The sequence below is a fragment of the Phoca vitulina genome, unplaced genomic scaffold (assembly GCF_004348235.1).
Source record: "Phoca vitulina isolate PV1807 unplaced genomic scaffold, GSC_HSeal_1.0 scaffold51, whole genome shotgun sequence".
NCBI classification, from domain to species: Eukaryota; Metazoa; Chordata; class Mammalia; order Carnivora; family Phocidae; genus Phoca; species Phoca vitulina.
In genome coordinates this window covers 334,427-360,107 of record NW_022589754.1, presented here as the reverse complement: position 1 = coordinate 360,107, position 25,681 = coordinate 334,427, and the positions used below count along the sequence as shown (strand labels likewise).

The 25,681-nt window shown below is 35.4% G+C and overlaps 1 long non-coding RNA gene across 1 annotated transcript in view; it reads left to right on the top strand.

The window, feature by feature from the left end:
- LOC116621897 overlaps window positions 1-25,620 on the top strand; it is a 77,776-nt gene extending 52,156 nt beyond the window's left edge. Inside the window, exons 2-3 of the long non-coding RNA XR_004297486.1 lie at window positions 24,919-25,073; window positions 25,386-25,620. This is a non-coding gene — a long non-coding RNA (uncharacterized LOC116621897). The remainder of the gene's footprint in view (window positions 1-24,918; window positions 25,074-25,385) is intronic.
- Window positions 25,621-25,681: the final 61 nt, after the last annotated feature.

Below are 25,681 nucleotides of genomic sequence, written 5' to 3'. Positions count from 1 at the left end.
CAGGACCAAAAATAATCTTCATTATCCTTGAAGTTTTGAAACTGGTTAAATTCTTTAAAAATTTTTTCCATGCATTTCATCACAAAATTAAAAGAATTTAAGGTGGTTCATAAAGCTAAAGCACTGATGTCTTCCATATGAAATATCTTCACTTGGACTTTTTAAGGACAAACCATAAACAAAAGGCCATAAAGACATCATATGAAATGAGTTCTTGCAAACTCGGATTTGTTGAAGAAGACAATTATTTTAAACTCACAAAGGATATAAACAAATATGAAACTTTAGAACCCCGGGACATGCAAACCAGAATGTTGAAAACATAAGTTTCAAGTTGGACATCATGTTTCCAGTTCTTTCAGGAAAAATATATTTATCTAGTGTCTAAATTGGGACACAGGAAGTCAGAGCAGGGAATTACCAAAATAGTGTATTATAAGTGTTCTCCTTGAGATTGTTTTTGAATGCCTTTAAAAACTGGGTGTGTAAGTTAAAACTGCTTTTAGCACTTCCTCGACAGCTTACCTTAGATTTTGCTAAACTTGGCAGCATTATAAGGGTCATATTTTCACACAGATGCACTCTTCCTGAACAGAATGTATTTGACAGAAACAAGTTTTTCTTTCATGCCAGGCATTTATGTGTCTGCTTTCCATAACAAACAGCAAGACAAAGCTTACCATTCTGGACTCTCTCCCAATATTTCCAATTTAGCTATGAAAACAAGATTTTTTATTTCATGGTTTGGCGGAGTGCCCTTTAAAAGTTAACTCTTTAAGAGAACATAACGTTTTCCCTCAATAATCATCTTATGTCCTATGATTTGAATTTTGTTTGCATTTCTTCAGATGTCCCAAAGTCTATCCTTATATCACCTGAGTTGGAGACATTTTCATAAGTTATCCTTTTTTTCCCCTCTCACATAATTTAGCACTTTATTATAGCTCTTATTTGCATTATTTTCTGTTTCAGATACTAAGTCTAATCAAATTGAAGCCAGCATTTGTTTTGTTTTTAGGTCTTTGACAGAGTCTTGGAAGAGTCTCTAGCTGCCAGAGTTTTGTCTGAAATGGACTCATTTTCAAGAGTTCAGCTGTTTTCATACTCTATCCTTTCATAATGAATGGTGTCTATCCAAATAAAAGGGCAAATTATTATGGTAGGTTAGGACCTGGTAAAGTACGGAAAAAATCTTTCCAGGATATATCTAAAACCAAAATTGAAATACACCATAAGCCTAACTCCAGCAGTTCCAAGGATAACCATGCCATGCATCCAGCATTCTCAGTCTTTCAGAGAAGTCAAAGCATCCAATGCAAACTTTGATACTGAAAGAATGACTATTCAGTTTTTCATTCTGAAGCAGGTTATTAGAAGGAGACTGACAAGAAGACCCATTTTTAAAATTATTTTTTTCTATTTGTAAAATAAATTGGATGAATTAAAATTGAATATAATTTTGCCGTCATAACCATCATCATTACCTTTATGAACCTAAATGAATGATTTGGAATAGAATGTTAGTATACTTCACACGTCACCTTAATTCCTTTTTTTCTTAAGAAAATTACTTATTTATAAGTAATCTCTACACCCAACATGGGGCTTGAAGTCACAACCCCAAGATCAAGAGTCACATGCTGGGGTGCCTGGGTGGCTTAGCTGGTTAAGCATTTAATTTCGGCTCAGGTCATGATCTACAGGTCCTGGGATGGAGCCCGGCATCAGGCTCCCTGCTCAGCAGGGAGTCTGCTTGTTCCTCTCCCTCTTCCTCTGCCCCCCCTCCTGCTCTTGCTCTCTCTCAAACAAATAAATAAAATCTTCAATAAAAGAGAGTTATATGCTCTACTGACTGAGCCAGCAAGAAGCTCCTGTCAACTTAATTCTTTACTGTCATGCTTTCCTTTTTAAAATTTGTCTTCTTTAAGACCTAAATGTAAGATGCGAAACCATAAAAATCCTAGAAGAGAGCACAGGCTGTAATTTCTCTGACATTGGCTGTAGCAACATTTTTCTAGATATGTCTCCTGAGGCAAGGAAAGCAAAAGCAAAAATAAACAATTGGGACTACATCAAAATAAAACACCTCTGGGGTGCCTAGGTGGCTCAGTCAGTAGAGTGTCCAACTCTTGATTTCAGCTCAGGTCATGATCTCAGGGTGGTGAGATTGAGCACTGCGTTGGGCTCCACACTCAGCGTGGAGTCTGCTTGTCCCTCTTCCTCTGCTCCTCCCCCGATCCCTCTCTCTCTCTCAAATAAATAAATAAACAAAATCTAAAAAAATAATAATAAAATAAAAAAATAAAAATAAAAAGCTTCTGCACAGCAAAGGAAACAACAAAAAAACTAAAAGACAGCCTACAGAATGGGAGAAGATATTTGCAAAGGACATATCCAATAAAGAGTTACTATACAAAATATATAAAGAACTTATACATCTCAACACAAAAAAACCCCAAATAATCCAATTAAAAAATGGTCAGAGACATGAACAGACATTTCTCCAAAGAAGACAGAGATGGCCAACAGACATATGAAAAGATGCTCAACGTCACTCATCATCAGGGAAATGCAAACCAAAACCACAAAGAAATATCACTTCACACCTGTCAGAATTGCTAAAATCAATGACACAAGAAACAACAAATGTTGGCAAGGATGTGGAGAAAAAGGAACCCTCTTGCACTGTTGGTGGGAATGCAAACTGGTGCAGCCACTGTGAAAAACAGTATGGAGGTTCCTCAAAACATTAAAAGTAGAATTGCCATATGATCCAGCAATTGCTCTACTGGGTAGTTACCCAAAGAATACAAAAACACTAATTCAAAGGGATACATGTACTCCAATGTTTATAGCAGCATTATTTACAATAGCCAAGATATGGAAGTAACCTAAATGCCTATCAATAGATGGATGGATAAAGAAGATGTGATATAGATAGGTAGATAGATAGATAAAATAGAATATTACTCAGCCATAAAAAGGATGAGATAGTGCCATATGTGACAACATAGATGGGCCTCGAGGGCATTATGCTAAGTGAAATCAGTGAGACAGAGAAAGACAAATACAAAATTATTTCACTCCTATGTGGAATTTAAGAAAAAAAATGAACAAAGAAAAAATAAAAAAAAAACAGACTCTTAACTCTACAGAAAAAACAGATGGTTATGGGGGTGGGGGGGTGAAATGGGTGAGGGGGATTAAAGAGTACATTTATCTTGATGAGCACTGAGTAATGCAGAGCATTGTTGAATCACTATATTGTACACCTGAAACTAATGTAATGCTGTATGTTGGCTATAATGGAATTTAAAAAATAAATGAAATGAAAGTTGTGTTCTTTCACCTCTGAACTATTCAAAGATGCTGTTATTCTTTTCAGCTCCTAGGCCTACATTATTCATTCCTTGGATACAATAAAAAGCTAGAACAACTATTTTGTGCTGAAATATATTTTGCCATTTTTGCTTGGAGAAAAAATACCAACCTTCTTATAGACAGAAAACTGACATATAGAGATACTAGTTGATTCTTTAGTACATAGGAGTGCTACTTGTACACAAAATAAGATATTAAAAATGTTAATGCATATATTATTCAGTATGACTTCAGATCTCATCACTAAGACTATTTTGAATAGTGGCCGAATTAGATACAAATCAGATGCTGAAATCAAGAGGAGGATAAATGAACTATTACACAGAGATTGGCAAAAGAACCATAAAAAATAATTTTATATCACTGGAACATTAGTTGAAATTTATTTTTAGTCTCTTTTTCTCAGGGTTCAATATAGTAATTATAAAGCAAGGGTTACACTTCACAAACTGGGCCTTCTCAGCATCTACATATGTGTGTGGAGCTTTCAATTTTTAGTTTGAATAAGAAAACTGAGCTTTGCAGCACATGTGTAAAATCTCTGAATTTTCTAGGCCATTCCAGCCTGAGGATAAAAGTCATATCATCAGAAGAGCAATAAAACTAAATTTTTCTGATATTTCCCCTGTAACTATTACAGGACTTCCCTATGTAGTTCAAGGAGTTCGAGAAGAATGAGTAGGGGTGGTATATCTTAAATAGGAATGTTCTTCCTCTCTATTTTTATCTAGCTAACTCCTATTCATGCATCAGTGCCTAATTCAAGAAACACCTCCTTTGGAAAGCTTTTCCTGACCCATTCTGATTAGATGGCCTGCCTCTATACATCCATAAAACCTTATGCCTAACATTGTCCAAATTTTCATAGTGCTGATTATGGAATTATAATCATTGATTTGCATATTTACTGCCCTATGCCCTTTTCATCATCTCATTTTTCTCATCTCATCATCTCCTTCCTCCTCTCCTATTTTCCCACTTCCAAATGACCACACATACACAAGACTATTAGTTCCTCACCAGTAGAGACTATATTTTGTTGGGCTTTGAATTTCCAGCACTTAGAATAATGTCTGGTATATAGTAATGACCAACTAATATTTATTGAATGAATATAATATGAATGAATGAATGCTTAGGAACTGGTCATATCAGCTATCACCATTTTCTTCTTTTCCTCTGTCTTGCTAGCATGACGTATCCTGTTGCTGCCAATGCCCAGTGAATTAGTAATGTCTATAACAAAATACCACAGACTAGGTGGCTTAAACAACAGAAGATTATTTTCTCATAATTCTGGGGGCTTTGAAGTCTGACATCAAGGCATCAGTGAGGTTGGCTCCTTCTGAGGGCTGTGAAGGAAAGATTTATTCATGGCTTTTCTCCTTGGCTTGTAGGTCTTCTCCCTGTGTCTTTACATGTCTTCCCTTTACCTGTGTCTGTGTCCAAATTTCTTCTTCTTATAAGGATACCAGTCATATTGAATTAGGATCCACCCAAATGACCTCATTTTAAGTTAATTCTTTAAAGACACTTTCTCCAAATACAATCAGATTCTGATGTGAATTTGGCCCTAACACTCACTGATTTTGCTGTTACTAGTAATAATTGTGTTATTAAACAACCATTTTCTGAGCATGTATTTAGTGTCAGAAACTGTGCTAAGTGCTTTATATGCACATCTGTGACACATAAGGTTATCTCAATGCCTACCACAGGCACCCATACCCACTAAAGCTCACCAGAAGCACCAATATTTTGCCCATCCTGTGGTTTGGCAGTTAACCCCACTGGAGAAAGTACCCTCTACTTCCATTGGTGTGAGATCCTACTAAGTAGGGTACAGAGAAGCGCTGTTCAGCACTCTTAAGGATTTACAGAAGCAGCTCTTTTATTCTTTTATTGCACTCTCCATATATGAAAACTTGGCCGTGGGTCCACAAGGAATTGAGCCAGGGGACCATGCTGAGACAATCTTGGGGCTATGTTTAGAATTGTACCTCCCCATCCATTCCTTTGTACTGTCTTTTTTTTTTTTTTTTTTGTAATTTCTTTTATTTGACAGAGAGAGAGAGACAGCGAGAGAGGGAACACAAGCAGGGGGAGTGGGAGAGGGAGAAGCAGGCTTCCTGTCGAGCAGGGAGCCCGACGCGGGGCTCGATCCCAGGACCCTGGGATCATGACCTGAGCCGAAGGCAGACGCTTAACGACTGAGCCACCCAGGCGCCCCTCCTTTGTACTGTCTTTGTGTGCTTTGATTCTTTCTTCTTTTGGTTTGAACTTTTCCCCAAGACTTACATGTAATAGATCCATAGCCAACTCACTTCCATCATATCTCCAGACATGCCTAATTTCTAGAAAACACATAACCTAAATTCTCAATGGAGACCCCAACTAAATCTAGCTGTAAATTTAGTCTTTGCTATGATTTTCTAAAAAAAACTTTAATGATGCAATTGTTTTTCCATTTTAAATATATTGCAAGAGGTGGTGGAGTAACTTTCTTAAATCTTTAAGCATTAGTTTAGTATGAGGACTGAGGAAATTTTTGACTGAGCTGAAAATTAAGGGAACTTGGGTATTTGGGAGGAAAAGGAGACTGTAGTGTAAAGAGGAGTAAACTTGTGAGTTCATGTAATTTACCTTTTTTGACCTAGGTTATATAAATGCCTATATTATAGCATTTAGGAGCATAACTAATTCCTATTTATCTTTCTCATGGGAAAAGGGGGTTTATACAGAGATAGGAGAAAAAGAAAGGAGTTGATGCATGAATGACAAAAAATCTATCTCGTGATGTCTTTTAGAGGTGTTGAGAATAGCTACAACTGTGGCTGCTCCAAGGCTAAGCGAGGCCCTGTAGGTGAATATGTTCTACCTCAGCCTTTCATGGGCTGACGACATTATCTTGCATTCAGGGCCATGCAAGGGTTGACTTATTCAATCCTTCACCATGTGAGTAGAGAGAATTGTACAGAGATTTTATCCATCTATCTAGATCCCTAATCTTTTAAAGATGATTTTGGAAATCCAATTACTCTAGAGTTTTAAAGATTTTATTATTTATTTATTTATTTATTCGAGAGAGAGAGAGAGAGAGAGAGAGAGTGAGCACGAGCAGGGGGAGGAGCAGAGGAAGAGGGAGAGGGACAAGCAGACTCCCCGCTGAGCAAGGTGCCTGACGTGGGGCTCCATCCCAGGACCTGGGATCATGACCTGAGCCAAAGGCAGACGCTTAACCGACTGAGCCACCCAGGTGCCCAAAAATTACTCTAGAGTTTTAAAAAATGAATCCCAAGTATACTCTACAAGCTTTATTTTAAAAATCTGAGATCAGTAGGGGAAGAAGAGAGTTCAAAATTGTTTCTCAGTCTACAAGTGCTCCTCCACATGATTCAATTAGCACCTTTGTATTTATCACAGTTTTAAATTTAATTGACAACATATTTTATTATGCTTTAATATTATGACAACATTGCGGTACATTAATGGTATCAAAATTTTTCAAGCCAGATTACCAAAATAGTGGTGATTTTTATTGCTAGGATGTGATGGAGGGATTGTTTCCTCCAATCTTCAATTCTTTCCCTCTATATTAGTTTACCAAAGCCTCTTATAATTGCTGTTCTTGTAATGTCAGGAAGAATTTCACATCTCTTTGCAGATTAAACTTATTGAGTTAGTGTTTCATATGCCCAACCTATAAATTTTTTTCTTATCCTTGGGGAATGCCTATTCACATTAGTGGGAGCTGAGTAAACATATCAAGCAGGTAGGAGCCCTCCCTTCACTTGAGAACCAGGTAACAAGGGTACAGTTATCAGTGTTAGTAATATTACATCTCCAGTAGAATGTAAAGGATCACTTTTAATTACAGGGAGATAACTAAACTTAATAGGGTATTACATAGCTGAACTATTTATAAAATTACAAATTCCTTCACAGAAGTTTTTGGAAAACTGACCTTTACATGTTAGCATTATCATAAAAATATATTTTTTAAATGTATACAATTAAAATTTTTGCCAATAATGTTAAAAACTTGAAGTCACTGTGGAGAGCAAAATGGCCCTTAGTATATATTCCTTATGAGAAGGCAACACAGCACTTTTTCCCCTGGAATTCTAATTTGCAGATCCAATATCTCTCTCCAATCAAATGCAATTTAGTATAACTTGTACCAGTATGTAACATGCCAGTTAGGTGCTCCAAATAAGGCCAAGATTCATCTCAGTGACCCATAAGTAGGGCTGAAGGACTGACAGGATTTCTTTACAGCTTTAGGCTTGACGCTGTTGGCACTTCTCATAGACTGAAAATGTTTCATTAGGTCTTATGTTCCTAACAGTATTATATGATATCTATAGGTAAATCTTCATGTTTCCCAGGCAACAAAGAAAGGGAGGGGCATTATTAAAGAGAAAACATCATTAAATTTTCTGTTTTAAATTGATACCATTTTTTGGGGGGCGCCTGGGTGGCTCAGTCGGTAAGCATCTGCCTTTGGCTCAGGTCATGATCCCGGGATCCTGGGATTGAGCCCCGCATCAGGTTCCCTGCTCTGCAGAAAGCCTGCTTCTCCCTCTCCACTCTCCCTGCTTGTGTTCTCTCTCTCTCTGTCTCTCTCTCTGTCAAATAAATAAATAAAATCTTAAAAAAAAAAAAAATTGATACCATTTTTTTTATATAATACCTATTTCACAGTCTTAATTATTTTTCCTGAACAATAAGCCAGACCAAATATATATAGCAGGTATAAAACACGATTTGGACGTTACACCTGTCGGTGCTTTTCCACATCATTATTGGAAACATCACACTCCTGGCTATAGAACAAATGACTAAAACTCAAGAAGGGTTACACTATGAGAGTATACTTAAAGGTTCTGATGGGGGTGGAAGTGACATGTAAAACCACATGTAAATAAAATAATCCTGTAATATTCTAATAGATGCTCCTTTGAGAAAACTTATGTTTAAAAGCTTTGTATAGAGATCTGTTTTTCCATGTATTGTCTGCCTGAATGGCTTTTCATGCTCCCACAAGGAAACAATAGATGGTCCTTTCTCTTAAGCATGCTTTATACACTTGCTTCTGTTGTACTGAAAGTGCACTGAGGAACAGTTACAACTGATGAGTTAAACTTAAAGGTCTGCCAACGAGTGAGGTCCTACTTTGACCATGTGATGAATACACATGAGGCAATTGAAAGAATCATCAATCTTGAAATAAGGGTGTTGTGCCTGCTTTTTTTCACCCCAACCTGATTTTTCTTAGGTTGAAAATAGGGACATTTAAAGCTGCAAATCCTTGTTTTTGTAGTGAACTGAATTTCTGCATCATTGACCTTGACATATTTATTTTTAGTATTTCTTATGTTATTTAATAAGGTATGATAAATCCATTAAGTAGTCTAAAACATGTTTTCATTTATCAACTTTCTGTAATGAAAAGAACTAAAATTTAAAAATCCTGAAATGTTTAAAGGCAAATATCAAAAATAAACATTAGTAAGCTTTCTTATTAAGGTTTAAAGAAAATTACCAATCCACATTTGACTTGGAATTCAACAAATTCATTCTTCTTAGCAAGTGTAGAGAAAATAGTAATAGTAATAGAAATGTAGTCAAATTTCTAATTGGAAGTGTAAAATTGATGACAATTATCAGTTCCCCTTATCTTCTCTATTTTTATCCAAATGGTTTTTTAAGGAATGTAGATGACTTTGGTTGACAAGGGCACTGAACACTGACCAACAATCCAATGTATTTTTTTTTATTATGTTAGATTACAAACTCAGCAATTTCTATTTTTATGGGTTTTCTGGTAAAATAGAAATTGCTGAGTTTGTAATCTATGTTCTCATCCAAGTCATTCCTACCCATTCCTACCCAAGCTAGTGCTCTGTGTTTCAATATAGAGCCATTACTTGTGGTTGATACTGATCCACTAATTAGTATTCACCCAATTTTCCAGCTAATATTTCTTTATTTTACTATAAAAATGTAACTAAATATAAAAATGTGAATATTTTCTAATTCATTTGGTTTATGAAAGTTCAGAGAAGCTATGCCTTTAGGATTCCTTTCCCCACTGCTTGGTAGTTTCTTGTGTATCCATCCAGAGCTATACTGTGCAAATAAAGTGTATATGTATATGTAAGTTTGTATTCCTTCTTTTTATACAAATAATAGCATACTGCATAAATGATAGCATACTCTGAAACTGTTTTGCATATTGCTTTTTGCACATAATATATCTTGGACATTATTCCAATAAATGGCTACACTGTATTATAACTGTAGTCAGTTCCCTTTGATAGACATTTAGGTTGTCACCAATCTTTTGCTACTGCAAATAATCTTCAGTAACTATCCTTGAACATAGTTCTTGGTACACACTACATACTACATTACAATAATACCTATTGAAAAAAAATCCTAAAAGTAGAATTGTTGAGTGAAAGAGTAGGTTAGGGGTGCCTGGGTGGCTCAGTTGGTTAAGTGGCTGACTCTTGGTTTCGGTTCAGGTCATGATCTCATGGGTTATAAGATCAAGCCCCACATCTGGTTCCTCACTCAGCTGGGAGTCTGCTTGAAGATTCTCTCCCTCTGTCCATCTTCCCACTCATGCTCCCTCTCTCTCTCTCTCTCAAACAAATAAATACATCTTTTTTTAAAAAAAGAGTACTTTAAATTCTAATAGATTTTGTCAAAATGCTTTCCAACCAAAATTTTATTTTATTTTATTTTATTTTTTTTTAAAGATTTTATTTATTTATTTGAGAGAGAGAGAATGAGAGACAGAGAGCATGAGAGCGGCTAGGGTCAGAGGGAGAAGCAGACCCCCTGCCGAGCAGGGAGCCCGATGCGGGACTCGATCCAGGGACTCCAGGATCATGACCTGAGCCGAAGGCAGTCGCTTAACCAACTGAGCCACCCAGGCGCCCTCCAACCAAAATTTTATGAGAGTGCTTGAGTCCATGTATTTTTAGCTCTTCTATTTTTGTGTGTCTCTACTTGTTAAAAGTTTTTTCTTATATTGAGCTGCAATCTGTTTTTCTATAATTTCCTCCATCAGTTCTAGTACTGACTTCTGGATTCATACATAACATAGGCAGTCTCTCTCCCATATAACTATCCTTTAAAAAGTTAAAGAGCATTTTCATGTTCTGCCCAAGTCTTTTTTTCTCCAGATTTCACACTCTGCATTACACATTTGCCTGTGGGGCTGTCATATTCATCCTTTGCCCTTTTTTTGTTCTGCTCTGAATCACAAGGGGGCTACCTTGTGAAGTTGTTTTCCCCAGACTCATATGTTGTCTGACTTCTGACTGTTCACCATTATGAGACAGGAGTTTGGAAGGAGGAAGGATCTTGTAATCTTGGTATCCATTTCAAGAAATTAGAGAAAGAACAGCAAATTAAACTCAATGGAAGTATGTGAAAAATAATAAAAGCAGAATTTAATTAAGTAGAAAGACATATAGTAAATTCAAAAAGTCAGTTACTTCTTTGCAAAGACTAGTAAAATCAATAAACTTTTTGCAAAAGTGCCCAAGACAAAGGGGCATCTGCTTGCTCATTTGGTAGAACATATGACTCTTGATCTTGGGGTTGTGAATTCAAGACCCACATTGGGGGTATAGTTTACTAAAAAAAAAAAAAAAAAAACTGCTCAGAACCAAAAACAAGTAGGTAAGACACAGATCACCAGTATCAAAGGTTAGAAAAGGAACACCGCTAAGGAATTTACAGATATTAAAAAGATAAGAGGTTATTTTAACCTTATGACAATAAATTTCAATTTTAGATAAAATAAAAAATTTCCTTGAAAAACACAATTTACCAAAATCGACACAAGAAATAACACATTTGAATAGTATTATATCTATTAAAGAAATTGAATTTGTGGGGTGCCTGGGTGGCTCAGTTGGTTAAGCGTCTGCCTTCGGCTCAGATCATGATCCCAGGGTCCTGGGATCAACCCCCGCATCAGGCTCTCTGCTCAGCGGGAAGCCTGCTTCTCCCTCTCCCACTCCCCCTGCTTGTGTTCCCTCTCTCTCTGTCAAATAAATAAATAAAATCTTAAAAAAAAGGAAATTGAATTTGCAATTAAAAACCTATCCACAAAGAAATCTCCAGCCCCAAATGACAGTAAATTTTCAATACATGTAAGGAAGAAATAGCACTAATGTCACACAAACTCTTCCAGAGAATAGAAAATGAGGGAATGTTTCTTAATTCACTCTATGAGATCAGAATAGCATTAACAAAACCTGACAAGGACATTATAAGAAAGAAAAATTATAGGCCAATTTCTCTGATACACAGAAATGGAAAATTATTTTATTTATTTATTTATTTATTTATTTATTTATTTATTTATTTATTATGTTCAGTTAGCCAACATACACTACATCAAAAACTAATGATGTATTATATGTTGGCTAAATGAAAAATTCTTTTAAAGTATTATAAAATTGAATCCAGTGATATATAAAATTGGTAATCATCATGGCCAATTTGGGTTTATTTCAAGAATTCAGAGGTGAAATGATATTCAAAAAATTACTCAATATATCAAAGTTTTGATAGCTCTAGTTTTAAGAGTACTATCTTTTCCTATGGTGCATTTAATATTTTTTTCAAAGTACTTTAACATGAGCTTATTGAATATTGAATCCATGTTAATGATAAAAATTAACTTTTTGTAAAGAAACATCATTTAAGGGATGCCTGGGTTGCTCAGTCGACTGCCTTCAGCTCAGGTCATGATCCCAGGGTCCTGGGATTGAGTCCCACATCGGGCTCCTTGCTCAGTGAGGAGCCTGCTTCTCCCTCTGCCTGCCGCTCCCCCTGCTTGTACTCTCTCCCTCTCTCTCTGACAAATAAATAAATAAAATCTTAAAAAAAGAAAAACCATTCAATTTATTACTATAAATTAATTGAATTGATAAAAATTAATTAGGGAGAAATGAGAAAAGAAAGAGAAATTAAAAGAAACCTGTGATAATCTCAATAGATGGATTAGAGTTAAAATTCTACATCTATTTGTAATAAAGAACCCACAAACTTTTAGCAAGCCAGGAATAGAATAGCACTTCCTTAATCTGATAAATAGTATAAAACCTTACAGGAATGATCATGCTTGGTGGTAAAATATTGAAAGATTTCCTCCTGAGAGTGGCAATAAGACAAGAATACCTGCTCTCATCTCTTAACATTCAACATTGTACTGGACATCCTAATCTGTGCAATAAAGCAAGAAAAATAAGTAAAAGGTAAAAGAGTTAGAAATGAAAAAAAAAAAAAAAGGGCATTATTATTTGTACATGACACTCTTCCGTATGGAGAAAATCCCAGAATACCTGCACATACATGTTAGAAGTAGTAAGTGAATTTAATAAGTTCTCTGGATACAAGGTCAATATACAAAACTCAGTGTTATAATATGGGGAAAATGGTATCTTTTATAATAGCATCGAATGCCTAAGAAGAAATCTAACAAAGGATTGTTACACAGAAAGCTATAAAATATTATTGAAAAAAATTAAGGAAGACCAAAATTAATGGTGGGATATGCATGTTCATGAATTGAAAGACTCAAAATTGTAAAGGTGCCAATTCATTGCAAATTGATATATGTGACCTTCATGAAAACCCCAGCAAGTTTTATGTAGAAACTGACAAATTGATTCTCAAAATTATATTGGAAGTGCAAAAGCTAAACAATAGCCAAGAATAGACAAGAAAAGCAACCTGAAAGAGGATTAATACAACAAAACTGCCAAATATTAAGACCTACCATTAGTATATATATATTGACTAGGGTAGTATGGTATTGGTGCATGTATAGACAAATAGAGTATGGAATGGAATAGAGAATCTAGAAACAGACCCATACATATCTGCTCACATGATTTATGACAATGTTGAAGTGCAATGGGTAAAGAATGTTAAATAAATAGATCATTTTGATAGCCACATAAAAAAGACCCTTTTTTCACACCATAAGAAAAAATCAATTCTCAGAGGATTGAAAATAAAAATATGTGTGAAAGGTAAAACAATAAAACTTGTAGAATATAACATAGGAAAATATTTTCGTGACTTCCTGGAGTAGGCACAGATTTCTTAAAAAGAACACAAAAGGCACAAACCATAAAGGAAAAGATTAATAAATTAGACTTCATCAAAATTAAAATGTCTATTTTTCAAGAACTCTAAATACTGACATTTTAGGGATCTGCTTGTCTTACTGCTCAATCAGCTAACCTTGAAGCTTATGCATCTACAAACTCTACGCATGGACATAAAGAACAGAGAAGAGGTGTTAACAAGCTTTTGGAGGAAGCTGAAATGACTGCTCAGAAATAGTCCTGTGAAAAGTGAGCCTGTGTACGTCATTTTCTGCCATAGGCTAAGTCGTTTACCACACCTCTATCTACTTTACATCTTCCTTTATCTCTCTGAGGATAGTAATTATAATTTTTGTAGTTTTCTTCTGTTCCTAGCCTTGTCTTTATTTTTCTTCTATTTCCCTTCTGTGTTTTTGTCCCTGTCACAATTAAGGTTTAAAATTTTTTTTTCACTATTATGTTAACGGGATTTGGGGAGGGAAGAATGGATAAACTGTCTTTGTGCATTCCACCATGTTCAACCTACAGTCTCCAGGTGATTTTCAGGTATACCTTGAGAACACTAGGCTATATCCAATAATGTAATATTAACCAACCAGAGAGGGCTGATTCTCTTTTTGTCATATTTTAAATTTCCAAGATCTAAGTCTTGTGTGCTGATAACTATTTTTATAGTTATTTTGTTCTTGTTTCATAGCTGCAACATCTCTCACCTGTCTGAGCATATTACTTACATATTTTAAGTTTTATTTTGTTCCTAGCCTTGGCTTTCATTTTTTTCTTTTTAAAGATTTTATTTATTTGACAGAGAGAGAGACAGCGAGAGAGGAAACACAAGCAGGGGGAGTGGGAGAGGGAGAAGCAGGCTTCCCACGGAGCAGGGAGCCCAACGAGGGACTCAATCCCAGAACCCTGGGACCATGACCTGAGCCGAAGGCAGACACTTAACCAACTGAGCCATCCAGGCGCCCCACTCTCATTTTTTTTTTCTTTCTCCAAGTTTTCATTGTTTATTTTGGCCTCTATTTTTTACAGTAAGGGTATTCCTTAAATATCTAGTAATACTTGGCTTACCATTCATGTTAAAAATGAGACACGGTGAAGCTGATTGTTAGCTATAAGGATATTTTCAGACATGACAGGACTCAAAAAGTACCTTCTGTGTAGCACTCAAAAAGCAACTAGAGGATATGGCCTACCAAAAGAAAGGAGTAAATAGGTGAAGATTAAAGGAACAGGGGATCCAACACAGGATAATGGCAAAGGGAATTCCTGGAATGATAGACATGCAACACTGTAGAGAAACTAACCCAAAGCAGAGCATAAAGGTAAAGGGCTCCAAGAGGGAAGACTTCTGGGAAAATAGGAATTGAGGAATTATCTGATGTGTTTGCTTATGTGGAAAATAGTATTGAGGCAATTTTGGAATGTTTGGGTAGAATTAGCAATCATTACATAAAATCCAAGCATATATGAGACAATTACTAATATTTGCAAAACAAGAAACTGTTAGAGAAAGGAGTGTAATCACAGTATACTAACTGGCTCAACTACAAATAAGATATATATGATCATGCCAATGTAAACACTGAATATTGTTTTTCCCCAAATTGTGATGTAACTATACAGAGAGTGTGGGGGAGGAGGAAGTATATAGGTGGAAGTGTAAGAGACCTGAATCTTTATCTACAATAAGAAGAAGTCAAAGATAATATTTAAAAGTGATTAATCAAGAAATCGCAATATAGCATATTACTTAGAAATGTGGAGGTAGGGGCGCCTGGGTGGCTCAGTCATTAAGCATCTGCCTTCCACTCAGGTCATGATCCCAGGGAGCCCGCTGGGCTCCCTGCTCCGCAGGAAGCCTGCTTCTCCCTCTCCCACTCTCCCTGCTTGTGTTCCCACTCTCCCTGCTTGTGTTCCCTCTCTCGCTGTCTCTCTCTTCTGTCAAATAAATAAATAAAATCTTAAAAAAAAAATAAAGTCAAGTAATGCTAAAAGACATGCAGTAAATAATAGTTTCCTTAGCCAATCCTTTCTCAAACCCTCAAAATTCCTCCTCAAAGGTAACAACTTTCAAATGTTTTGGTTATCTCTACTGGCATTTACCTCCACATTTTTTTTTTTTTCCAGGAGAGGGAGAAGCAGGCTTCCCGCTGAGCAGAGAGCCCGATGCGGGGCTCGATCCCAGGACCCTGGGATCATGACCTGAGCCGAAAGCAGATGCTTAACAACTGACCCAGGCACACCGCATTACTTGACTTTAAAAACAATATTCACTTTCTGCTTTGAAAAAATTAAACAAATTTACCTGGGGATTAAATTAAATTAATTAAAATGGGCCCATTCCTGGAAATTTGGGTCCTGGGTCCATTCCTGGAAATTTGGGTCCTGGGTCCATTCCTGGAAATTTGGAATCTGCATTTTAAATAAACATCCCAAATCTGAGAAACATATTGGTGTAGCCCTTTTTTGTTTTTTGTTCTTACTCCAAAAAGAACTTTTTAAAAGACACTTCTGGTGGTTTTAAGTTTTTCTTCTAATTTATAATTCTCATCCCTTCCTTGGCTTCAGCCTTCCAGATAATGTTTAAATAGGCGTATATGTGCCATCTAAAAATATTTGTCGAGTATATTTATTTTTCCATTTTTTGTGTGCCTCCTTTTATAATTGGAGCTCATCTGAAAGCTCCCTATAAGGTCACATCATTTTAGATTCACTCTTCTTTTACGTGAGGATTGTTTTTAGTTATATAATGAAATATTCATTTTTGAGACTTCCTATCCTCTTAATACAGTTTCTCTATTAGGATCTCAGTCAAGTGGATTCTGAATAACATTTTCTCTGAGCTTAATTGCCTCAGATTACTTAGACAATCAGAGTTCCCTGATTTTAAATTTATTGTCTTTGTCTTAAGTTTAAGCATTAACTCTCAGTCTACTTCTTGCCTTATGGTGCCCTAAGATACAATAATACAGGGTTTCACTAGGTTTTCAGAACACTAAAACAAAATCTCCTACTCCAGAGTTAACACATGGGAGGTTTCCTTCTGATGTATTACTGTAGCCTAACCCCTGACCTACATGGCAGCTTTTAAATAAGAAATGCTGAATAGATTCGAAACATGCATTTTAAATTGAAAGCAAAATATCTAGTTCAGAACTGAAGAAACTAACATAAATATTTGGACAAATGAGTATTTCATTTTCCTTTAAATTGCTACTCTGACATTATCAGTGATGATTTTTGGACACCTGAAAAGAAATGATTTGTATCTATATACGTAAAGTAAAATGTTTCTTCTAATGATTCCTCTTGTTATATTAATATCTTACTTAGGAGATTTCACTCTTTAAAAAAAACTAAGGTTCTCATAATACAGATGAGGCAATGGTCTCTTAAAAAATCAAGCTGAGAAAAGGTACTTCTGATGTTTGAGGTATCTGTGCTTATTCAGTTTAATCATTTTAATGCCCTATTTATTTTCACATTAAACATAAAAGATTTTGGATTTTCCTAATGTTGAAACCATTACATAATTCCTATCACATTCTTTATTTGCATACATTAAAGCTGTGTTGTATAATATCCAGGGTACACCATGGGCACTCACTATTTTTCAATTTAGATTCCACTTAGGAGGTAAAATCACAAATATGAGAACAGAGAAAGATGACCAGGAACAAAGACTATTTTATATTGCTTTGAATATTTTATATGGTACAAATAGATTGCCTCTTAAATATGGAAAATAAATTTTTATAATTCTCAAATAGCAACGTAATTGAACCATATTGTATGTATTTAATTTGAAATCATTTAAAACAATCTAACCATAGACTAAATACTCTGGTCAATTAGTAGATGTCTATTTCTAAGGCATCAGCTGATTTTACATTTCTAATATTATGACTCAGTAATTTCATTATGATACTTCTTAAATTCAATTCTGATATTAAATTATGAAAGAGCTAAACCTCCGAAATCTACTGTTTACTTTTGTTTCCTTTTCTAGCCCAGATGGAGAAACTATTACATTACACACATTTTAATGTGACCTCTATAACTTTTTATAAGACATAGATTAATGAGCCTTGGTTCCAGTGACTCTGGGAAATAAAAAGTGGTTGCTAACCTAGAGACCCAGAACCTACCCATTCATATTTAAGGGTTTTCCATACAGGCAGAGACAAAAGAACTGGCCTAAGCACCCCAAGCAGTTCTTCAACTGGATGAAGTGATTAAATTCCCCTTTGGAGTGGTCAGTATCCATGGTAGATATTTTTATCTTGTTCCTTAGGGAAAAGTGAACTAACTGAAGATATTATATATAATTCTTTATATTTTTAATTGTCAGGACAGATGATTTTTAAGTAAGCACTATTTGACATTATAAACTAGTTCTTTATAAAATTTGGACATTTACATGGAAGTTACCATTTGTAGTCAATAGGGCTGCATTTGATTCTTAAAAAGACTGAACTGAAATTCTGCAGTATCTCTGTGTTTCCTAGTTTAAACAAGAGGTCACTTTCCAGATTGAGGTTATTATGCGTGTGGCTCTGAAAACTGATAGTAGGGCACTGTTTTAAAAAAGCTTTGTAACTCCTACACAGCTAGATTTTACAGATATTTTTAGCATAAGTTATTTAATACCCTATTTCTGAAAGAATTCTAAAGTATTTTGACCAAATGTTAACACTTTTTTCCTTCAAGGCAATATTTATGTAGTCCTGAATGCAAGGAAATCATTTGTGACAACATCTCAGGAACCTGCACACACAAACTTCTCAAGATAAGAGCTGCAGATGAAAGCACCATTCTTTAGAAATAAAAAATTATTATTACTGAAAACAATTAGTCAATAAAAAGAAATATTATTTCAGCATAGAATTTCAATAAGCTTAAGATACAAAGGAATACATAATCTGTATAGTTTACATTTCGTCACAAAGTAAAATATTAACATGTTAGAAACCTGGAAGAAATCCAATTTATTTGAAAACAAAAGTAATTACCTTCATTTACAGTCAAACAATACTGTGGCAGTTATATTATAGACTAAAGAGTTCTTTCAGAGTCTATATATTCATGTTCTTCTTTATTTCCACTTTATTTTACTTTTTTAAATGTTTGGCAATTTAGTTTTGAAAAATAAAAGGATTAAATACCCCTACTTGTCACTAGATGGCGGTAACTCCAGGATGGGTTTCTTTTCAGTAAGCAGTAAAATGGAAATTTTTGTTCGCTTTCACCAGAGATAAAGATACATAGTAACCCATGATCAAATTTTTAATGGTAGCGGTAGAATGTGTTTGTTGGGGAAGGGAGGATGGAGGAGTGTGTGTGTGCGTGTGTGTGTGTGTGTGTGTGTGTGTGTGTATGTTTTTATTTGTATCAAAGATATAGTCCATGGTTTACAAGAGAATTGAAACTATTTTAGATCCCCTTTTTTTGCATATGTATGAAATTAAAACTAAATAACGAATTAGAAAAATATAAAAATATTATATGATAAAACAGAGGGCATTTTTACTTTCATACATCACCCTTGTATACAGATATTTAGATTTTGTATTCCAAACAGAATGATTTACAAGTCATTATTAATGATGATAGTAGCACATGTTGATTTTTATTTAAAAGCAGGTCCCATCTTCCACTTGATATTTTCTTTCTTTTCAGACATTTTGGGCTCAAAATGCATGTATCCATCTGTCTCTATATTTTAAGTAGGGAGTTTAGATAAGATATTTGTAAATGCATGTATTATTGAGTTCGAAATGAATTTTTGAGACTCCTCATGATGAATGGTATCAATTGGAATGTATGCTTTGTATGAAGAGTCTTCCCAGGACAATGGAGACAAGTGTGATCTGCCATAATAAAGGCCTCATATTGAGAGATTTTAGTCAGTAGCATGATGAACAACAGTTCGTGCTCAGAGCAAAACTTTTCAGAAGGCAGTATGCAAGCAGGATACAAACATCGGTTTACATTAAAGGACATTTGGTTCTTTCATCAACCATCAGTTATTGGTGAAAATTTTCCTTCTTGAGCACTCAAATTTCCTACTCCAGCCATAAAATTACATTGAGACCTGACATCCTGACAGGTGGAAACAGTTGCATAGAATGTGGAATGTGACATGTTGAAAGAAAAGAGAAGCAATAGGATTCCTCACTGGAGAGAATCAAAGGCTGATTAGCTCCCACAGAGCAAGGTGAAACCTCTTGAAGGTTCTGAAAGAAGAGAAAGAATTTTGGACAAGAGGAGCTTTGTATCCTTGTAAGCAACTGTTTTTTTTTTGTTGTTGTTGTTGTTGTTGTTGTTGTTGTTTTCACAACTGCTGCTGTGTTTACACCTGTCAGACTTCTCTGTGAACTTGGAGAAAAGGGTTGGAGATTCAAATAAAGTAATGTCCCTTTTATCAGTTATCATTGTGGAGTTAGAAGTTAATTTTTAAATAAACCAAAGGGCTCACCTCTACTTTTCATCACTCTCTCACACTCCTATTCTCAGCCATATTTACTAGTATTTTCACGCCTCTGACTCAGATTCCTTGCCCCATCCTTCCTCCCACTTTTACCTAGCCAACCTCAAATGATCCTTTATGATGGCTCAAGTATCACCACACCTGAGAAGCCTTTCTTGATTCAGCCTATGTAAGGGTTACTAGATTTAGAAAACAAAGATACAGGAAACATAGTTAAATTTGAATTTCAGATCAGCAGTGAACAAGTTTTTCTATAAGTATATTCCAAATATTGCAGTGTGTTTTACTTGCTAAATCCAGCAACCCTACCTTAGTTAAGAGCTTTTTATTTTTGTTCACTTCCAAAATGCAATGCTTAATTGACCTTATCAAATAATCCCAGACGAGCATTCCTTTATCATTGTTTGCTTTGTATACTAACAATATAAATGAGTATGGCTTTTGTGAAAGGACTGATTACAAAATGTTACAAATTGGCTTTCAACATAAAATACTCCACTGTTCTTTTTTGGCTTGATTACACTATACCTATATCTTTACTCTGCAACTTCTAAGTGTGGCAGAGGAAGAGCCTACCATTACTAATTGATAAGCTTTCAAATTTATAGGGCAATGTAACAAAAGAATTCCTCAGTTTACTTCCACAGAAAGAAAGGGTTTATGCCTGAGTATTGTTACTCATAATTGATAGTGGAGTAAAACATAGTTATTATAAGAAGTATAAATGCCTTTATTTGATCTCCTTGAAGATACTACCATAAATGCCAATTACTGAAAATATCTCTAGTAACTACTTCTTCTACTTAAGAGATCCCATCTTTAAAACATTAAAAACAGATGTCACTGCATTACTTCACTGCTGATGTATGTAATAGAAATGACACACTAATTAATTTAATGCACTATAAGTGTACTGATTATTTATCATGGCTGACAATAAAATTATGGAAACATTCAATTACAATCAGTGGTAATTCATTATTTATTGATTTTACATTATGCACACATAAATACAATGCACTTAATTACACAGAAGATGGGATCATTTTTCTGTTGATATGCAGACATTTGAATTCATCAGTTTTATTTAAAAACAAAATTAAGTTTGAGTAATAAGAGTTGATCCAGACTGAAATAAGAATGCACTCAGAATATTAATATCAAACTGATTTTAAGTCTTCTTTAAAAGAATGCCTAAGAAATATGAGCTTTTGAGCAAGATTGCATTAATTTTAATATTCTGCTCAATTATATATCTCTGAGGCAGCCAGTGATTCTTCGCTTCCTAGAATTGCACAGCTTTCAGCCCTTAAACACATACTCTGAATAATGCCTAATAGAAGGCTTTGTGCTTAGTAGGAATGAAACGAATATTTGCTGCCTAAATGCTGATCTTGAAGAAAATGTAAAAAATTTGTATGATTGAAATGTATTCTAGGGGTTTCTGGAGAAGATAGTGGCACCTTTCCCTGTGGCAGTCAGGGAAGACTTTAAGACAAACTAAATGTTTTGAGATGTGCATTTTCATAAGCTGAGAAATAAAATTTTAGGCAGAGCAACAGCATCCGCAAAGGATTGGAGGCATGGATGAGAAATGTGGGCTTAGAGGATACTGACTCTAACAGTTTGACTTGTAGGAGAGTCGTGAGAACAGCATGTAATGGTTCATTGGGGCCAGGCTGGGGAGCAGGATGGAGTGAACAGGGTATCTGGAAGACGGGAGTTCAGAGTGGAAACAAGTTCCATTACTTATGGCTACCTCAAGTAATTATTCTTCCTACTTTCCCATAGGCCCCAAGTAGTCCATTGGCTTGGTATCTGGCTCAACCTAGAATTGTATATATAAATGAATTTTAAAAAGTGAATCCTTCTATTTGGTGTAGGTCGTTGGAGATGGTAGGGGGCTTATTTTCCTTAATGTAAGACACTGTTTCTTCTACCTTTAAGGTTTCCATTAAACTGAATTTGATTTTGATAATATTAGTAAAACCAAAACCATGGTGAGACTGTTCCCACCACCATCACCTGAATTCCACACCACAAGCAAGAGTTTTCTTTTTAGTTCTGAGAGGAAATTATTTTCATAATTATTTTTAGAATCAGAAAACAGATTGCGTTAAGTATAAGCAAAGAAGAAATCATCATTCTAGTTGGAAAAAGTGGGGGAGGATGACAGCTTCATTTTCTTATGTTTTTGTTCACTTGTTTTCGGGGGTATAACTCTCACTTAATTGTAAAGGCGTACTGTTTTGATTTTCATTATTTGAACAACCTTCTTTCTAGAGGCCTGTTACCCGTTAGTTTTTCCATATCTCTTGCAACCTCTATAAATTACTGTCCACAAAAACATAGAACATGTATGCATTTAGAGAAAACTCTAATGAAGAATATCATGTATATACTTCAGGTTCTCCTTGACTTCGATCCACTGTCAGTATTATCAATTCGACTTCAGCACCCAGGCAAGTTAAGACATTAAAACAATATTCCATTTATACATTTAACTTGGAAATTAACTGAGAATTGAGTCTTTTATGGACAAGGCAAAGGTGTGGCTTGTTTGTGTCTACCAATAAATTTATACACTTGATGGAAATGATGGCAATATTGGAACTGGGTTGAGGAGAAGCAGGATTATAGGCAAAAGCTGTCTCTGGCAAATACGTCTCCTATCTCCTTTGCCTGTATCTTGGGAGCTGTGAGGTTGGGTTAAGCATGACTATGAGAAGAAAGGAGGGAGATAGGAACTGAAGAAAACTAATATATGAGAGGAGCTTCACAGATTAAATTGATCATGCAATTGCAACTATGAAATCAGCACAATTCTGGAATCCAGACAACACGGAGGAGTACAGCACCAGTTAAGGCTTCCTGTTTATTTTCATGCATAGGACCCATTAAAACTAAGTAGTTGAAGGATAAGTGGACAAGATGAGGTCCAGTCAACAAATGAATGAAGAATATAAGTAGGTTCCCCTTTTCATATAATGTGATCCTGGAGAATATATTATTTACATTTTTTATCATAACTTAAAGTCAAGCAGCATGTGTACTTTATTGTGAGTGCATATGCAGTGCTACCATCATGTCTTCTGACATCACTGGAAATCACAAATAAGGAGTTAAAGTAGGCAAGAAGTATAACAGTTGGGTCCTCTACAACCATGAGGGCAAGGTCCCTCAAAATCTCTTTGGTAGAAGTCATGTTTGAGGAACTTACAACTTTAGGTATCCAGATTTAAAAGAATTGACCCCATGAGTGCACCTAAAAGCCCTTACAAATTAATTTTAAATGCACTAAACTGAGACAATGACTCTGGCACATTAAGAGACAGACTTACGAGGGCTCTTTTTTCATATTATAAATGACCAATACGAGGATTGGACAATTAGTGTTCGTTTGTCATACTTTGCTCATAAGAAACTGCTCAGGATTTCCTTATTTCTCCCCTCCACTCTTGTGGTTTCAAGGAGCGGCTTACCACTTCGTTTCACTTTAATGATGGTTGTATTCACATTAGTAGATGGTAATAGTGCTCCTTTGTGTCTAGTCCCCATTCAAGTGTTCAAGGCCTTTCAGGTGTCATGGCTCCCTGTTGTTTTCTCAAGCTGCGGATACCAGAGAAGTATAGACCCCTGGAAGTTTGAGATGAAAAGAATCTTTATGGGAGTCTTTTAAAAATGACCCCATTTAGCTGAGTTCGTTATGTTTCATCTGTTCTTCCCACAAAACATGCTGTCAGATCTTGCCTATATCTCAATTCTCTCCTTCCTCAGATACCTGAATACAATTCTATGGCTTGGGTTACTTTCCCTCTGCTTCTTGTATCTCCCCCAGCCTGCACTGCAGAAATGTATACTTCGACTTTGCTTCTTACTCCTTTTCCTTTTCTATTGCCACTTGTCAGCCTACCCCTTTCCTGCCTTTACTAATTATTCCAAGTTGAGGGAGTCACAGCTTGTATATACTGAAACTGAAATTTTGAAAAAAAGAAGTTAAAAGATAAATGGTAATAGTTAACAGGAATAGCACTCTGTGGCAGGCACTATTCTAAGCACTTTATATACATTGTATACATTAACCCTTGTTATCTCACAAAACCGTATGAAGAAGTACAATTATTATTGTTCCAATTTTACCGATCAGGGAACCAAGGTACAACCAGGTCAAGTAATTTGCCCCAAATTGCCCAGTTTACTTAATTGTGGAGCCGGAGTTTGGACCGAGGCAGTCTGGTTGCAGATTCCACTTTCTTACCCACTTTCCTAGACTGCTTTCTCACAGAGGAATAACCAAGTTTTGACCCAAAGGGATCTTACAGTTGTGGAGGGATTACTGTACTGTAGAGTCCTAATTAGGCAGCACTCAGTGAATAAAGCACTGAACTGTAAAGTAACAACAAGTACAAGTACTCCTCCTACTGCAATGGGATGTCTTGGATTTATGTCCATTTTCACGAAGTATTCCTCTTCATTGGTTAAATGTAAGGCAAGTTTGGGACATGTTGAAAGTTTCTCAATAGTTTGGAATGTTGTGTATACATTTTTGTGCCATTTTCTATCACCTCAGAACTTAGGGGTTTCAAATGTCAACTTTGAAAGTTATTCTATTAACATTTCTAAAAAAACTTAAAGCTGCAATTTATGGTTTGTGCCACCATATGGAGAATGGCTTAAACTCGGAGATAAAAGCTTTGTCTGAGATTCAGATAGGTATTTTTTCCAATGCTACAACCCTCTTCCTACTTCTTAAAATACTTTTGCCATCTTGTTTATTAAAGATGCAATTTTATATTTATAATATCTGAACTTTAAATTTAGTGTAGAGTAATATTTTTAAAGAAATAGTGCAGTGGTTAAGAATTGGGTTTCTAGATCACATCTGAATTCTATTTCCAGCTCAACCACTTCGTATCAGTGTGACCCTGGACAACAAGTTAATCACTTTAAGCCTCGGTTTCTTCATCTGAGAAATGGGGATAATATCAGAATCTCCTTTGCAGAGCGGTCATGAAGATTAAATGAAAGGATGCACAAAAAGTTTTTAACACAAGGTCTGTACAAAGTAAGCATTCAATAAATGTTAATTATATGAATAGCAATATAGTAACTTTATTATGAATACTTTAAATTTTTACACAACTAACCCAACCCTTAGCTGGTATGTATATATATTATTGGGAGTTGATGATCAACTTTACCCTGGCTTGGTGATGAAGTGCCTAGAGCTGCTTAGCTATATGAATTCAGCCAAAAATGGTCCAGTCATATGTCTGGCTTGTTCCAGCAAAACCCAGGGAAGGCCTTTGCTATGTTCTCAATAACAACACTTTAGAGTTCTTGCTTTCTTTACTCATCTTTTCCAGAAGAAAAACAACAACAACAAAAGGCAACAACTGCCTGGTGTTCTGATGCTGCTGGGAGTATGAATACCCTCCTGTGAATATTTTCCCCACATAAGAGAAAGGTACTGATTTCTCTCCTACTCAAGAGGAAGACTTTTTCTCAAGTTAGAGCTGGTTATTTTGCATATAGTAGCAAATTTACATATTAGCCCTGTGTAGGTTTAACATCTCCCAGCAATGATTTGAAATAGTTATCTCAATGACATACCTCCTCTATTAAGATAAACTTACTTAGAACAGAACATATAGAATAAAAA